The 12,328-nt window shown below is 46.1% G+C and overlaps 1 protein-coding gene across 3 annotated transcripts in view; it reads right to left on the minus strand.

The window, feature by feature from the left end:
* The window catches only part of LOC123764809 (uncharacterized), a 430,287-nt gene that overhangs the window by 302,336 nt on the left and 115,623 nt on the right, over positions 1 to 12,328 (minus strand). The window lies entirely within an intron of this gene.

Consider the following 12,328-nt stretch of genomic DNA (forward strand, 5'->3'; position numbering starts at 1 on the left):
TCTCTCTTTCTCTCTGGCTCTCTCTGGCTCTGGCCCTCTCTCTCTCTCTCTCCCCCTCTCTTTCTCTGGCTCTCTCTGGCTCTCTCTCGCTCTCGCTCTCTGGCTCTCGCTCTCTCTCTCTCTGGCTCTCTCTCTCTGGCTCTCTCTCTCTGGCTCTGACTCTCTCTCTAGCTCTGACTCACTCTCTCTCTGGCTCTGGCTCTCTCTCTCTCTCTCTGGCTCTGGCTCTCTCTCTCTGGCTCTGGCTCTCTCTCTGGCTCTCTCTCTCTCTCTGGCTCTCTCTCTCTCTCTGGCGCTCTCTGGCTCTCTCTCTCTGGCTCTCTCTCTGGCTCTGGCTCTCTCTCTCTCTCTGGCTCTCTCTCTCTCTCTGGCTCTGGCTCTCTCTCTCTGGCTCTGGCTCTCTCTCTGGCTCTGGCTCTCTCTCTCTCTCTGGCTCTCTCTCTCTCTCTGGCTCTCTCTCTCTCTGGCTCTCTCTCTCTCTCTGGCTCTCTCTCTCTGGCTCTCTCTTTCTCTCTGGCTCTCTCTTTCTCTCTGGCTCTCTCTCTCTCTCTCTGGCTCTGGCCCTCTCTCTCCCCCTCTCTTTCTCTCTTTCTCTGGCTCTCTCGCTCTCTCTGGCTCTCGCTCTCTCTGGCTCTCGCTCTCTGGCTCTCTCTCTCTCTGGCTCTCTCTCTCTGGCTCTCTCTGGCTCTGGCTCTCTCTCTCTGGCTCTGACTCTCTCTCTAGCTCTGACTCACTCTCTCTCTGGCTCTGGCTCACGCTCTCTCTCTCTGGCTCTCTCTCTGGCTCTGGCTCTCTCTCTCTCTGGCTCTGGCTCTCTCTCTCTCTCTCTCTCTGGCTCTCTCTTTCTCTCTGGCTCTCTCTTTCTCTCTGGCTCTCTCTCTCTCTCTCTGGCTCTGGCTCTCTCTCTCTCTCTGGCTCTGACTCTCTCTCTGGCTCTGGCTCACGCTCTCTCTCTGGCTCTCGCTCTCTCTCTCTGGCTCTCATATTTCATTTGATTTAAAAATGTCTGAGATTTTTACTTAATCTAAGTTATATTGCATGGTGCTAATATGAATATTATACATGACTTTTTTCTTTTCTTTCTCTCTCTCTTTCTCCCTTTCTTTCTTTCTCTTTATTTCCTTCTCTCTCTTTTTCTTTCTCTTTCTACATGAATATTATACTTGACTGTTTACATTCACTTGTAGATTTTTATTTTTAGTTAATTAGTCCTAAACTTTTGATTAATAGATTTTTATTATTAGTCATAGAAAAACTATAGTGTTATATGTATACTCGGAAAATTTTACTTGTTTTAGTTTTAAGTAACAATAACTGCTTGTAACATCAGACTGATCTCAGCATGACATGAATCACAGGCTGCTTGATCACAAAATCTATTGTGTTCACATATTGCATATATAGATTTTTATAGATTTTTAAATTTTTACTTTTATATTCTGTTATAGATATAGTCTATATATTTCGAGCTATTACATATATTTTGTTGTATTACTCATTCTTAATTAAATAAATATAATATTTTAATTCTCTTTTTGTACCCTATTTATTTGTAATTTGCACATACATATATAGGATGTCCATTTCTTTCTCAGATATGTCTTCTTTCTTTCTCTCCCTTTCTATTTCAGATATGAATTACAAAATTATTATACCCTAATTTACCCTAAACGTTTTAATGTAGGTAATTAAAAGATTATAAAAAAGTTTTTAGAAATGTTAATTATTTACGTTCTAAGGTCGTATATAAAAGTTCTCAAAAAACCTTTTCTAAACTTAATTATAAACGTGCTGAAAACAATGAAATGTCGTTTTTAGGATGTTTTAAAAACATGAAAATGTTTGCTGGGTTACCTCTAGAGGCGGTTTGTTAATGTTGGTTAGGAGAAATGTGGGGTAATGGTCTGTAGTGCTATCGATGATTATCCCTGAAGTAAGTGGAGAGGTTATGTTGGTCCAGATGTGATGAAGAGTCGTAGCAGTACTGTCAGTGATTCTAGTAGGTCTAGTGATTACGGGTATGAGGAAGCAGGAATTCATACAGTTGAGGAAACTAGCAGCAGGAGAGTTGTCAGGCTCGCAGAGGTCAACGTTAAAGTCACCAGAAATAATTAAGTGGTTTTTGTTCAGTCGGTTCTCTAATATAAGATTTCTAAAGTTTGAGTTTAATTTAGTCACATCAGTGCTAGGAACCCTGTAGACTGCTCCCACAGTCAAGACAGCATCGTTACCCTTGACTCTGAAGGAGGCAAATATATACTCTCCATAAGGGTCTCTAGATTTAATTACTTTTAAGCAAGTCAGTGCATGGTGGTAGTAAAGAGAAGTACCACCACCGCTTTGTACAGGGCGACAGTTGTGAATGGCTGAGTAGTTTGGTATGTTGAAGAGTTGAGAAGTGTTCTCTTTTAACCACGTTTCAGTAAACACAATAAAAGAGAATTTGTTGTCAACTGTTTGAATCAGGGCATTAATTTCAAAGTGTTTGCTAAGAGATCTTACATTCAAGTTAATTACAGAAACATTGTGATTACACGCTAAAACATTGTTTACATCATGTGCTGTGTAATCTCTGCAATTTTGATCATTAAAGTGCTGATTGTCATAGATACTAGATAAGAGGTTAAGGTCTGGATCTATAGCAGTTTGCATAAGAGGGCTGTTTTACAGAAAAGCCAAAAAGACAATGATAAAAGAACTAGCTATGAAAAAATCTATATATTTTTATAAAACTATACACAAAAATGAGGTAGGTTGCTTAAGAGTACTTTCAGGTACACTGAAGGTAATTATTTGCACTAATGATCAATATTGCACAGGCAAAGCAAAGAGCACAATAGAGCAATGGTGACTAGTATATAGTCATAGGACATATGGTATGTCCTACCCATAGGACATACCTATCCTATGGGTAGTTATTGGGCCCAGACCCATCCTACAAGAAGTATGGACCCCTTACCTACCTAGCAGGTGGTAGTTGACCCTATACCCACCTAACAGGTGGTAGTAGACCCTGTACCCACCTAACAGGTGGTAGTGGACCCTATACCCATCCTACAGAAGGTAGTAGACACTATACCATCCTGTTTGCAGTAGTTTACCCCATAGACATTCCAACGTAACATCGTTTTCTGTTGACGTTCCTACAATACATTCTTTAAAGGTTTATAAAGCACAAACTAGTGTATATAATGTTAATTGGTGAAGCACTTTTATTCTATATAATAATTTATAGTGCTTTTTATAATTTATCAAGAACAACTAATATTTCTTAAAACAAAACTACGAGCCTTGAATAGGATGTAGCTGATCTGTAATATTCTAAGAGCATGGACAATAGCAGGTAAATTTCACAACACATGTGGGACCTGAAAACTACAATTTTTATTATAAGTGAAACAATCACGACTATTCTGCTGTCTACGGCGATGGACGACTACTGTGAGACGTAAATTGGTACGTGAGGAAGAGTTTGGGCCTTGGAAAAAATGTAACTGGGAATACACCACATATGTACTAATTCATATTCAACATATTGACTTTAAGCATTAAGTCATATATGTGCTGTCTTGTGCGAGAGCAGGTTGCATGTGTAGAGAAGCTGTCTGCTGATTTAAGCGCATCTGGTATCTCCCCGTGTCCAAGCTCTTCCTCCACACTATACTGAGTTACTGCGCTACTGGCACCTTGCATTTTGTGTCATCCTTTGCAGATGACACAAAAATCAGCATGAAAATTACCTCTAATTGACAAATTACAAGCAGATATTAATAAAGTTTTCGACTGGGCAGCAGAAAATAACATGATGCTTAACATTGATAAATTCCAGGTACTCAGGTACGGTAAAAATAAGGGTCTTAAACATAATACAGGGTACAATACACAATCAAATATGCCCATAGTAGGAAATCAACATGTAAAGGAATTGGGAATAATGATGTCTGACGACCTAACGTTTAAGGAGCATAACCAAGCAAATATTGCGTCAGCCAGAACAATAATAGGATGGATTATGAGAACTTTCAAAACCAGGGATCCCATCACAATGATTGTACTCTTCAAATCACTTGTACTGTCCCGTCTTGAGTACTGCTCAGTACTCAATTTCCCCTTCAGAGCAGGAGAGATTGCTGAAATGGAGTGAGTACAGACAACATATACGGCACATATAAAATATAACGCGATAAAGCACCGAAATTATTGGGATCGTCTCAAAACTCTCCAAATGTACTCACTAGAAAGGAGACGAGAGAGATATCAAATAATATACAATAATATATACTGAAGGGCCAAGTACCAAATCTACATCGCACAATAACAACATACTGGAGTGAACGATATGGAAGAAAATGCAGAATAAAACCAGTGAAGAGCAGAGGTGCCAGAGGCACAATCAGAAAACACTGTATAAACATCAGAAGTCCGAGGTTGTTCAACATCCTTCCAGCAAGCATAAGAAATATTACTGGAACAACCGTGGACATCTTCAGGAGTAAACTAGATTGTTTTCTTCAAGAAGTGCTGGACCAACCGGGCTGTGGTGGATATGTGGGCCTGCGGGCCGCTCCAAGCACCAGCCTGGTGGACCAATCTCTCACAAGTCAAGCCTGGCCTCGGGCCGGGCTTGGGGAGTAGAACTCCCAGAAACCCATCAAGCAGGTATCAGCAGTTTCAAGTTCAAGAAACCACAATTTAGCGCAGAAACCCGAAGATGCTTGTAAATCATAATACATTGTATCGGGGGACAGGAAGCCTTTTATCGAGGTTCCCTCCCCCCCCCCCCCCCCACTAGGGTCGAATTACTGAGCCCGTCCAGGATGCAACCCCACAACAAGCTGACTAACTCCTGAGTACCTACGTGCTGCTAGGTGAACGGAGGCATTAGGTGAAAGGAAATGTGCCCAACCATTTCTGTTCCGCCCGGGATTCGAACCCTGGAATTCTCTAATTGTGCGTCAAGAACTGTACTATGGCAGTACAGACTGGCGTAGTACTATGGGGCATTTTCACCATAGGGTTTTTTTGTGATTATTCTTGCACCCGCAGGGTTATAAACGCATGGAACCGCCTACCCGCCAATACCACACCATTGCTATAATTCAAAATCCAGCTCGATAAAATCATCAGGGCACATAGGGAAGGGGACCTTTGAGAAGCCCGCGGCTTCCTGGCCTCGTCGAGGCCACTAGAGATATAGTGGCTCTCATATAAATTCAGGAATCTTACCCTCTTAACGCTGGGCGTATTAGTGGCTTTAGCCATAGTATACACTAGCTCTATCTAGAAATCCAAAATTCTGCTTGTAACTCAATATGAATGTATGCACTTATACCTAAAAGAAATAAAGGTAAATATGTCAACATAGTTTATCAACATCAACAGTCTGTTTGTTCATCGTTTTTACCAAAGTAAAACAGCCGTGAAACCAAGTCGCCCCTAACGCAACGAATGAGTTTTAGTTCATATAATTTGTTTATTATAGGCTTCATCCCCACCTTGTGGGCGAGTGCCAAAAATGTTTCAGTAACTGGACGATAACACTCTAAGCTAAGCAATATGTGGCGAGTTAGTTACATGTAACAAATTTATCACCTTTTCAAGTCATATATTGTTTTATGTTGCCCATTTGGTGACGTTTACGTTGATATGTAAAAACAATTTTTCCGTGTCTTCTACTGCTGCAAACTTGAAACTTGAAAATGTCCATAGCAGGGTTAAGCAGGGACGGAAGAACGGGGCGAGGATGCAGAAAGCTTGACCGAGGACCTGGAGACTAGGCGAAGAGGAGCGATAAAGATCCAACCACTGTGGATTTGAACTTGGGTTGATGACAGTAAGACTGAGTGGGGCGTTCTTGGCCGTACACACAGGGGCTGGGCTCACACGGAGCTAGCTGGCAGTTGGTGGTAGTTGATGGTAGTCGTTGGTTTCGTTTTTGGGTCTTTACTCTTCATTCGCTTCACTCTTCTGACTTCAGTGCTCTTCTTTCTTCTCGCATTTTTCAGCAAGCTATGATCGTAGGCCTTCTTGAGCCTCACGGTAGTCTTGGTAGTCTTACTTCTTGTTGACACAGCAGTGCTGTCGGTCGAGGTTGTCGTGTCCAAAAGGAAATCATCAATTCAATTTTTCTCTTTATTATGCACCCCATACCCATCCCGTGGGCGGTGGTGTAAAGGATTACAGAGGCACATAATCGGTTCAGGAACTGAACCCTCTAGTTCGTTTAGCCAAGCAAATAACAATCTTTTGACGCTAGTTACAAAATTATTAATGTTATATATACATGTACACACCCTCATGCATACATGTACATATACATACGTATACATATATACATACACATACATATTTAATCACCCACACAAATACACACATCAATAATATTTTGTGTCACAAGTGATTCAACAAGAGGTTCACAACAGTCACTATACAAGGCACTTTACATCTATGATGAGTCACACAGTTACTAGTCTTGCTGCACACCCACCCAACTGGGCGGCAGCGTAACAGTCATGTGCTCCACACCCACCCAACTGGGCGGCAGCTTTACAGTCATGTGCATGCATTACCTACATTAAGCAAATTTTGGACACTTCGCTAAGATTTCGGGCAGCACATCATTAAGAATAAAGTACTTACACATTTCTTGGACACTATTGATAGTGTTATCTCTAAATTCCGCGATTTTTTCACATTCCATTATATAATGACGCAAAGTATGCGAATAGTTCTGCTGACAGAGTTTACATTTAGTCAAATCTACATCAGCAGATGGTACAAAAATTCCCAGAGGTAACCGAGCCTAAGCTTAGCAGTGGTAACATCTAGAAGTCTGCTAACATTATTGGATGACCCATAGACGTGCGGTTCTTCCTGCATAATAGAATGATGATAGATGGAGTAACTGGATCATCAGGCTGTTGTAATTTTCGTTCTTATTTTAGAATCGTCTGTAGTGAGTGAGAGGAAAACAGGCACGTATTTCTGTGTGTCTTCTCTGAGCATGGGTGAGAGTAGCACCCAAGCCAGCTGTGTTGGCTTGGCTTATATAGGTCATACCTAACCACTAACCTAGCAAGTTGTGTAAAACCTCTCAAAACCTTCAAGATGTAGCGTGTTAGTGTGACCGGTTTGTATTTTTTTACTAATACAGTTTTTATATTAATATTATTAATACAATTATTATTAAACTGTACTTAAGAGCATTCCAGAGGTAATCTTGTAGATACAAGGGGTTGCATTTTAAATATAACTCCTGATACATAAAGGGTGTGTGAGGGATGTCTTGCGTCTCTCTGGCTGTCCCCATCATATTGTGAGGGGCCGTGTGCCCGTCATATTGTGAGCGGCCGTGTGCCCATCATATTGTGAGCGGCCGTGTCCCCATCATATTGTGAGCGGCCGTGTCCCCATCATATTGTGAGCGGCCGTGTGCCCATCATATTGTGAGCGGCCGTGTCCCCATCATATTGTGAGCGGCCGTGTCCCCATCATATTGTGAGCGGCCGTGTGCCCATCATATTGTGAGCGGCCGTGTCCCCATCATATTGTGAGGGGCCGTGTGCCCATCATATTGTGAGGGGCCATGTGCCCATCATATTGTGAGCGGCCGTGTGCCCATCATATTGTGAGCGGCCGTGTGCCCATCATATTGTGAGCGGCCGTGTCCCCATCATATTGTGAGCGGCCGTGTCCCCATCATATTGTGAGGGGCCGTGTGCCCATCATATTGTGAGCGGCCGTGTGCCCATCATATTGTGAGCGGCCGTGTGCCCATCATATTGTGAGCGGCCGTGTGCCCATCATATTGTGAGCGGCCGTGTGCCCATCATATTGTGAGGGGCCGTGTGCCCATCATATTGTGAGGGGCCGTGTGCCCACCATATTGTGAGCGGCCGTGTGCCCATCATATTGTGAGCGGCCGTGTGCCCATCATATTGTGAGGGGCCGTGTGCCCACCATATTGTGAGCGGCCGTGTGCCCATCATATTGTGAGCGGCCGTGTCCCCATCATATTGTGAGCGGCCGTGTGCCCATCATATTGTGAGGGGCCGTGTGCCCATCATATTGTGAGCAGCCGTGTGCCCATCATATTGTGAGCAGCCGTGTCCCCATCATATTGTGAGCGGCCGTGTGCCCATCATATTGTGAGGGGCCGTGTGCCCACCATATTGTGAGCGGCCGTGTGCCCATCATATTGTGAGCAGCCGTGTGCCCATCATATTGTGAGCGGCCGTGTGCCCATCATATTGTGAGGGGCCGTGTGCCCATCATATTGTGAGCGGCCGTGTCCCCATCATATTGTGAGCGGCCGTGTGCCCATCATATTGTGAGGGGCCGTGTGCCCACCATATTGTGAGGGGCCGTGTGCCCATCATATTGTGAGCGGCCGTGTGCCCATCATATTGTGAGCAGCCGTGTGCCCATCATATTGTGAGGGGCCGTGTGCCCATCATATTGTGAGCGGCCGTGTGCCCATCATATTGTGAGCGGCCGTGTGCCCATCATATTGTGAGCGGCCGTGTGCCCATCATATTGTGAGGGGCCGTGTGCCCATCATATTGTGAGGGGCCGTGTGCCCATCATATTGTGAGCGGCCGTGTGCTCATCATATTGTGAGCGGCCGTGTGCCCATCATATTGTGAGCGGCCGTGTGCCCATCATATTGTGAGCGGCCGTGTGCCCATCATATTGTGAGCGGCCGTGTGCCCATCATATTGTGAGCGGCCGTGTGCCCATCATATTGTGAGCGGCCGTGTGCCCATCATATTGTGAAGGGCCGTGTGCCCATCATATTGTGAGCGGCCGTGTGCTCATCATATTGTGAGCGGCCGTGTGCCCATCATATTGTGAGCGGCCGTGTGCCCATCATATTGTGAGCGGCCGTGTGCCCATCATATTGTGAGCGGCCGTGTGCCCATCATATTGTGAGCAGCCGTGTGCCCACCATATTGTGAGCGGCCGTGTGCCCATCATATTGTGAGCGGCCGTGTGCCCATCATATTGTGAGCGGCCGTGTGCCCATCATATTGTGAGCAGCCGTGTGCCCATCATAATGTGAGCAGCCGTGTGCCCATCATATTGTGAGCGGCCGTGTGCCCATCATATTGTGAGCGGCCGTGTCCCCATCATATTGTGAGCGGCCGTGTCCCCATCATATTGTGAGTGGCCGTGTGCCCATCATATTGTGAGCGGCCGTGAGCCCATCATATTGTGAGCGGCCGTGTGCCCATCATATTGTGAGCAGCCGTGTGCCCATCATATTGTGAGCAGCCGTGTGCCCATCATATTGTGAGCGGCCGTGTGCCCATCATATTGTGAGCGGCCGTGTGCCCATCATATTGTGAGGGGCCGTGTGCCCATCATATTGTGAGCGGCCGTGTGCCCATCATATTGTGAGCGGCCGTGTCCCCATCATATTGTGAGCGGCCGTGTGCCCATCATATTGTGAGCGGCCGTGAGCCCATCATATTGTGAGGGGCCGTGTGCCCATCATATTGTGAGCGGCCGTGTGCCCATCATATTGTGAGCGGCCGTGTGCCCATCATATTGTGAGCGGCCGTGTCCCCATCATATTGTGAGCGGCCGTGTGCCCATCATATTGTGAGGGGCCGTGTGCCCATCATATTGTGAGCGGCCGTGTGCCCATCATATTGTGAGCGGCCGTGTGCCCATCATATTGTGAGCGGCCGTGTGCCCATCATATTGTGAGCGGCCGTGTGCCCATCATATTGTGAGCGGCCGTGAGCCCATCATATTGTGAGCGGCCGTGTGCCCATCATATTGTGAGCGGCCGTGTGCCCATCATATTGTGAGCGGCCGTGTGCCCATCATATTGTGAGCGGCCGTGAGCCCATCATATTGTGAGCGGCCGTGTGCCCATCATATTGTGAGCGGCCGTGTGCCCATCATATTGTGAGCGGCCGTGTGCCCATCATATTGTGAGCGGCCGTGAGCCCATCATATTGTGAGGGGCCGTGTGCCCATCATATTGTGAGCGGCCGTGTGCCCATCATATTGTGAGCGGCCGTGTGCCCATCATATTGTGAGCGGCCGTGAGCCCATCATATTGTGAGCGGCCGTGAGCCCATCATATTGTGAGCGGCCGTGTGCCCATCATATTGTGAGCGGCCGTGTGCCCATCATATTGTGAGCGGCCGTGTGCCCATCATATTGTGAGCGGCCGTGTGCCCATCATATTGTGAGCGGCCGTGTGCCCATCATATTGTGAGCGGCCGTGTGCCCATCATATTGTGAGCGGCCGTGTGCCCACCATATTGTGAGCGGCCGTGTGCCCATCATATTGTGAGCGGCCGTGTGCCCATCATATTGTGAGCGGCCGTGTGCCCATCATATTGTGAGCGGCCGTGTGCCCATCATATTGTGAGCGGCCGTGTGCCCATCATATTGTGAGGGGCCGTGTGCCCATCATATTGTGAGGGGCCGTGTGCCCATCATATTGTGAGGGGCCGTGTGCCCATCATATTGTGAGCGGCCGTGTGCCCATCATATTGTGAGCGGCCGTGTGCCCATCATATTGTGAGCGGCCGTGTGCCCATCATATTGTGAGCGGCCGTGTGCCCATCATATTGTGGGCGGCCGTGTGCCCATCATATTGTGGGCGGCCGTGTGCCCATCATATTGTGAGCGGCCGTGTGCCCATCATATTGTGGGCGGCCGTGTGCCCATCATATTGTGGGCGGCCGTGTGCCCATCATATTGTGGGCGGCCGTGTCCCCATCATATTGTGGGCGGCCGTGTCCCCATCATATTGTGGGCGGCCGTGTCCCCATCATATTGTGGGCGGCCGTGTCCCCATCATATTGTGGGCGGCCGTGTCCCCATCATATTGTGGGCGGCCGTGTCCCCATCATATTGTGGGCGGCCGTGTGCCCATCATATTGTGGGCGGCCGTGTGCCCATCATATTGTGGGCGGCCGTGTGCCCATCATATTGTGGGCGGCCGTGTGCCCATCATATTGTGGGCGGCCGTGTGCCCATCATATTGTGGGCGGCCGTGTGCCCATCATATTGTGGGCGGCCGTGTGCCCATCATATTGTGGGCGGCCGTGTGCCCATCATATTGTGGGCGGCCGTGTGCCCATCATATTGTGAGCGGCCGTGTGCCCATCATATTGTGGGCGGCCGTGTCAACGGTATTTTGCACTTTTTTATAAACCTTCCCACTACCGCCCACAAGATGGGTATGGGGTGTATAATAAATTAACTAAACAGTAATAAACAGTGAATTCTAGCTTAAAAATTATGAGACAAAACTTAAAGAGTTGTCCAATTTCCTTAAAATAAAGTTGAAAATACTGCATAGCACAAGTAAAAGGCTCTCTTTTTGTATTAAATAAACACAAAATTATTGATGAAATTTTGGCTGGAGCCGCGCTATAATAATAATAATAATAATAATAATAATAATAATAATAATAATAATAATAATAATAATAATTTAGGCAAGAACACATACATATGGTACCTGAACGGTGGAGGATTCACAAGTAATATAAGCTTAATGGGGTAATTCAGACACTAATAGAAGACATTATAACAGACATATGAGTTGCCGAGGTATTCCATTTGCTCTTTGTTAATGCAAACAATTATGTCATTACAATGTTGGGTTCTGGGGAGAGGTTATTTTTGTTCTTTTTCTATTTCTTCATTCTGGTATGAGTATTATCGTTTGTTATATCTGTAATGTTTAAGTCTAGTTCTGCTTTGTTGGTAACTTTTTTATAATTAATAATTCATTTTAACGAGGTCAGCAGTCTATGTATACATATATGTCAGGCTTAAATCGAGGTCCCCCCCCCCCTCCAAGGTGGAACAACTGACCCTCCCCAGGACGGAACCCCATAACAAGCTGATTAACTCCCGGGTAGCTATTTACTGCTTGGTGAACAGAGGCATTAGGTGATAGGCAACGTCCCCAACCCTTTCTGTCCCAATCGAGATTTGAATTCGAGATTCCCGATTGCGAGTCAGAACCGTCTCAACTTCCTTCACTTTCCAGGCTAGACATTTGTCTTAGTTCTCTCAAGATGGACATATTTTATGCAGATTCTCAATGTTTCTGCCGTCGTCAATGTTTTTTTTTCAGTCAGGCTCTGATTGTTGAAATTAAATTAATTAAATCCCGGTGTACGTGTGTTCTAAACTCTACTTGCTTGATGGGGTTCTGAGAGTTCTACTCCCCATCCCGGCCCGAGGTCAGGCTTGACTTGTGAGAGCTTGGTCCAACAGGCTGTTGCTTGGAGCATCCCGCAGGCCCACATATCCACCATAGCTCGGTTGGTCCGGCACTTCTTGAAGAAAA

The sequence above is a fragment of the Procambarus clarkii genome, chromosome 48, assembly GCF_040958095.1.
Source record: "Procambarus clarkii isolate CNS0578487 chromosome 48, FALCON_Pclarkii_2.0, whole genome shotgun sequence".
Lineage (NCBI taxonomy): Eukaryota > Metazoa > Arthropoda > Malacostraca > Decapoda > Cambaridae > Procambarus > Procambarus clarkii.